This window comes from Rhinopithecus bieti, unplaced genomic scaffold, assembly GCF_001698545.2.
Source record: "Rhinopithecus bieti isolate Rb0 unplaced genomic scaffold, ASM169854v2 scaffold_2205, whole genome shotgun sequence".
Taxonomy (NCBI): domain Eukaryota; kingdom Metazoa; phylum Chordata; class Mammalia; order Primates; family Cercopithecidae; genus Rhinopithecus; species Rhinopithecus bieti.
The window spans coordinates 3,315,494-3,321,493 of NW_016803673.1; the positions used below are offsets into that span (position 1 = coordinate 3,315,494).

Consider the following 6,000-nt stretch of genomic DNA (forward strand, 5'->3'; position numbering starts at 1 on the left):
CTTCACCCACATACCCCCAAACCGGTTGAGAGGCCATCGTGGGGTCCCTGCTCACCAGCCAAAGCCTTCAATCTCCATAATTCTGCAGGGTTTGGAAGCAGGCACGGAAGGCTTTAAAGTGATATTAAATGTTAATTTCGTCCTTCCCCATGTTTTGCACAAATGAGGCTTTATCTTGGCTTATATGAGGACTAGAGTTTTGACCCAACAACTTGGATCTTTTAAGGATCTGTTTTCCTCTTTGAAAACCATATAGAAGAGATGTGACACGTTAGTAGAAACAGTTGTAGAGATGGAAATTAGAGATGAAGGCCAGAGCTGGAAATATTAGACCTAAGCAGTTCCTATTTGAAGGCACAAAGAAAAATGAGAAAGAACAGTACTAAGGAAGAGCCATAGACCATGAACCAAATTCCTAGGAAATTTATAAAAGAATTAGGTACTGATTTAATATTCAGACCCTTTGTAGGATAAATTGACTCCTGGGATCACCATGCATTAGATGTGGACATCGCAATTCACGTTGAGTAATAAGCAGTGCATGGCTGAAGGGGGTTTATGATCACTGGTACTTTTTATTGTGGTATGTCTTGGCCAGAGACTGACCATGTCTAATGAGACTTACTCCATGCTGGAGGATGCACAGGGTTTTTTTGTTAGTTGCCTGCTATTTTGAGAAGAGTACCAGGCTGGCTTACAAATATCAGAACACTGTAGCATCCTCTCTTTTTATAAATAGAAATGCTTTAAAAACTATTCATTTGACAAATATTTATCAAACTGGGCACTATTCCAAGTGCTTGGAATACATGAGAGATCAAAATAAAAATCCTTGCTTTGTGAAGCCAACATGTTAGTGGGGTCAGGGGCAGCAGACAGCGAGCATAATAAATATAAGAAATAGTCTGTTTCAAGGTGACAAGAGCTATGGAGTCAGTAGAAGGAGATGGGGGAGGTGAAGGGGTGACATAGCAGAGTGCATTTTTAATGGGGTCAGAGTGAGCCTCATTGTGTAGGTGACACTTGAGCAAAAACCTGAAGTGGGATGAGCCCCGTGGCTCTCTAAAGGAAAGGCATTGTGGGCAGTGGGAGTCGGGGCAGAAGAGCTCGAGGAAGGCAGTGTGGATGGAAAGGGGGTGCTGACCAAGGCAGAATCACGTAGGACTTTGGGTCTTCGTCGGAATGAAGGGGGAGCGGAAGTGTGGTGGGATCTGACTTAGGTTTGAAAGATACCATCTGGCTGCTGTGTGAGAATAGACTAGTGGGGGTCAAAGGTAAAAGCTGGGAGACTGGCTGAGGAGCAATTGTGATCACCAGGAAACATAGATGATAAAAATGGGTTAGTCAGCAAATATTTTCGAGGACCTCTTACATACCTTTAACACATTATAATTGCAATTCTTGGTTGTCATCATTAAAAATCAGAACCACACAAGGTAAAAGATGAAGTCCCAGTCATTACCACTGTATATACACTATATATCCTTCTAGACTTTTCTCTGATAATATCCTGTCTTAGCATTTCCCTAAAGTGAATTCAACAATTCCCAAGGGTTTTCCTACCTTGCTACCTCTAGAGGAGTATTGCTGTGTCTCTCAAGAGGAATAGGGTCTTTGTCACAGTGTAACTTTACAGAGTTTGGACCTTTGATGAAAGTTAGGCAAATTCAACTGGCTGTGCAGTACATAACAAGGTGTTGTGCTACTGAATTCCAGGGCTGGTATCAAAGTTGCAATGGAAAGAAAGAAATCAAACCCACACTGTCACCTTCGATTTTGGTGTCAGTGATGCTTCAGATATTTTGGCAAGACTACAACTATTTCAAGGTGTCTGGGTCTTCGGAGTAGAAGTTACAGTAATTCTTAAAGGATGTGGTTTTGGGTTTTCTCTCACCGTCATTACCGTTGAACTTGTTAATACCATGAAACAAGCAGAGTCACTTGTCTTTTGTTTAAGGAATATTGGAACAGGGTCACTTCCCAATGTTTATATACCATGAAGGAAATAAATGTATCATGTCTCTTATTTGCTAATCGATTTCCACACCAGATTGATGATGGGCTGGGACAACGCTGCCTCTTACAGAGCTCAGTCACCCCATTTCAGACATAAGTCTTGCCATCATTCCTTCTCTCCTGTTTCTTAGGACTAAGTTTTGGAGGCTTGAGAGAGTACACACGTATTTGCCACCCTAAATGTATTGAATTTACAACGTAGGAACAGCCACTCCACCCCACAGGTGGAGACAGTCTTTTGCATTTCAATCTGCATATGCAAATTCCACACTATTGACTTGCTTCCCTTTTATGCCATTTCAGAACTCACCTCATGAATAATTAACAAAGCAGCTGGCTTTTGCCTTGATGGCAGAAAACTAGTCAGAAACTGGGCCAAGTATGTATTTGTTTTCCTTTTGCATTTTCGGACCCAGTCATTGTTAATAACCAGCATTTAATTGTCAGTTTCCAGAAGCAGTTACCCCTTTTTTCCTCTGTTTTCTTGCATCAATTTTAGCTAGGGATTCAAGCTGTAAAAAGAGTGGTGACATAAGTTTGCATTCCAGACTCCTGAACAAAAATTTTGGAAGCTAGTCCTCTGCCTGCAAATGACCATTGCTCCTGTGGCTTAATGCTCTCCGTCTTCAGGTCTCCCTGCAGACCAGAAACTCCGTGTAGGATTTATGCCTGTTTGGAAGGGATACTTCTCAAAGTCTAGAAAACCCATACCAGTGATGACAAGTCATTCTTCTCCCCTCAGTGGGGTCAGAGCTAGGCTGGGCACTTTACCAAATGCTTTGTCTTTAAGAGAACAGCAGGGCAACCTCCTTGCCTACATCCTTTCCATAGTTGTCACTGTAGGGGTTGGGTGGGAAGATGCATGTGCCTTTATTCTGCACTGAAGGGTGCTCTTGTGGGAGTGGGGGCTGGGGTTGGGAGGAGCAGAGATGATCTTCACCTTCCAGGCTGGAGCTTTGTTTATTTCTGACTGCTTTATCTTACAAGTCATCATAAGATACCACTAGTTTCTGATCCAAATGTCCAGGAATGAGAAAGGACGGTGTGTCCATGTGAGATACTAGAAAACAGATTTGCCCTAATTCAGGCACCTTAAGTGGTTGGCAAGAAATAGGAATCAGTGACTGCAAAGTGCTGAACTCTGGTGGCCTGTAGCTTCATCCATCACCCCAAATAAATGTCTACTTTCATTACTTCTCCACTTTCCACTTGTGTGGGTCCCACAGCCCCTGTTCCTTCTGCACATTCTAGACACTGCCAACATGAGCCACTTCCTGCTCCTTGAAAGGTCCTGCAGACAGCTGCTGCAGCATCTGAAATTCCTGCTTCTCTGAATTATCCAAACATGGGAGTCCATGCAAGTATGTGAGGACAACCAACTGTCGCCGTCCCGGTGAGACAGGAGCCTTGAGGACAAGGAGGGTTAGTAAAGATATGCAGCGTGAAATGCTGCCTGACCAGTTGTCTGGGGAGAAAACACTTCCTGCCACATCTTGGCAAACTCATTATCCCTGTAAAGCTGTTAGCTGGACACCTACGTCTCCTGGGACAGATGTTCTCAGCGCTCAGCTCATAGGATTGGTGGAGAGAAGGAGAGGAAGAGAGGTGACCAGGGTGGAAGCCCAGGGGCTCATCCGCTTACACAGAAGAGAGGTAGGGAATGAAGAGACCTAGAGTGGGATTTGGCTGACTGAGGTTTTAAAAGCGCAGGCTCTTGGTTTGGTTTCGGCTTGACTTGGTTTCAGTCTCGTCTTTTTTTAGACCAGAGTAAGTGTTGAGGGTTGGGAAAAGAAAGAGGTTGAGGAGAAGAGGGTTGAATCTCCTGAGTCACGTAGCAGTAGAGCCTTTCCCTCCGAGGGCTTGGCTGTGGGGCTCTGTGTCTGGTGGTATCAGAACCCTCCAAATAGTACAGACCATTTGAAGCGTTAAAGGTTTTCCTTGAAAATGTCCCTGGTTATTAAAAAGGGGAGTAAGCACAGATTTAAGAGTGGGGTACAGGCTGGGCGCGGTGGCTCAAGCCTGTAATCCCAGCACTTTGGGAGGCCGAGACGGGCAGATCACGAGGTCAGGAGATCGAGACCATCCTGGCTAACACGGTGAAACCCCGTCTCTACTAAAACTACAAAAAACTAGCCGGGCGACGTGGCGGCGCCTGTAGTCCCAGCTACCCGGGAGGCTGAGACAGGAGAATGGCGTGAACCCGGGAGGCGGAGCTTGCAGTGAGCTGAGATCCGGCCACAGCACTCCAGCCTGGGTGACAGAGCAAGACTCCGTCTCAAAAAAAAAAAAAAAAAGAGTGGGGTACAGAGGAGTTGCCTTGGTTATTATTGCTCATCGATTGGGAAAAGGAGTTCACTTTACTCGGTAAATAGAGCTTTGATGGATTCCCCAGGATCCTTCCAGGAGCTGATCTGCTAAAATGACACTTTTTATTACTGTTCATAAACGCCAATCTCCAGGTGCTGCTGGGATATTATGTTTAAGCTGTGGGCAAACTTGCCAGTCCAGTGGCTCAACAAGGAGAGTGAGGAAGTGAAGGCTGGTGTTCAGTGCTTGCCTCCATCAGACACCGTCAGCTGGGCTCTGGCTCAGCTGGCGGAAGAGCAGGATTGGAGGTGAAGAGAGCAGTGACAGGAATGGCGGGGAGTGCTTTGCAGAACATTCCCCTCCTTCCTTGTTGGAGTGAGAAGTGAGTGGACACTCAGTTTTCATTGTTACTTCCAGAGATATTCAAGGGGGAACCCAATCTAATCTTTCCTCAAGGGAATGCCTAGTTAAGTAGACCAAAGCTCCACCCTCCTGGGAATGAGTCTGGCCCTTTTCTGGGGGAGGTGGGACCTACAACAAGGACCCCCTTTTCTGAGTTTAATTTAATTTTCTTTGAGATGGAGTTTGGCTCTTGCCCCCCCAGGCTGGAGTGCAGTGGCACGATCTCCACTCACTCCAACCTCCGCCTCCCAGGTTCAAGTGATTCTCCTGTCTCAGCCTCCCAAGTAGCTGGGATTACAGGCGCCTGCCACCAGGCCTGGCTAATTTGTGCATTTTTAGTAGACAGGGTTTCACCATGTTGGCCTCTGGTCTCAAACTCCTGACCTCAGGTGACCCACCTGCCTCAGCCTCCCAAAGTGCTGAGATTACAGGCGTGAGCCACCGCACCTGGCTGCTTTTCTTAATTTTAAAATGGGACTGAAACTTTCCTGACAGAATGTTTGATAAACATCCCTAAATTGTCAGTCCTCAAGGGACTATTTTAGAGACTTAATAATTTTCTTTCTCCTTTAAAATTTTTTTCATTCCCTTTTTTACACATTCTTTGAGTAAGAAGCACTGTATTGGTTAATCCTGGATACTTTTAAAATGAACTTGGTTTTAAAATCCCATGAGAAAGGCTGGGTGAGGTGGCTCACACTTGTAATCCCAAGCACTTTGAGAAGCTGAGGCAGGAGGACCACTTGAGATCAGGAGTTCAAGACCAACCTGGGCAACGTAGTAAAACCCTGTCTCTACAAAAATAAAAATTTAAAAATTAGCCTGTAGTCCCAGCTACTCAGGAGGCTGAGGCAGGATTACTGGAACCCAGGAGTTTGAGGCTACAGTGAGCTATGATCACGTCACTGCGCTGCAGTCTGGACAACACAGTGAGACCCCGCCTCTTAAACAAATTTTAAATTTAAAAAGTCCCATAAGGGGGCCGGGCGCGGTGGCTCAAGCCTGTAATCCCAGCACTTTGGGAGGCCGAGACGGGCGGATCACGAGGTCAGGAGATCAAGACCATCCTGGCTAACACGGTGAAACCCCGTCTCTACTAAAAAATACAAAAAAAACTAGCCGGGCGAGGTGGTGGGCGCCTGTAGTCCCAGCTACTCCGGAGGCTGAGGCAGTGAGAATAGCGTGAACCCGGGAGGCGGAGCTTGCAGTGAGCTGAGATCCGGCCACTGCACTCCAGCCTGGGCGACAGAGCGAGACTCCGTCTCAAAAAAAAAA

The 6,000-nt window shown here is 46.0% G+C and overlaps 1 protein-coding gene across 1 annotated transcript in view; it reads left to right on the plus strand.

The window, feature by feature from the left end:
- Positions 1–6,000, plus strand: part of DDX31 (DEAD-box helicase 31) — an 83,031-nt gene that overhangs the window by 56,333 nt on the left and 20,698 nt on the right. The window lies entirely within an intron of this gene.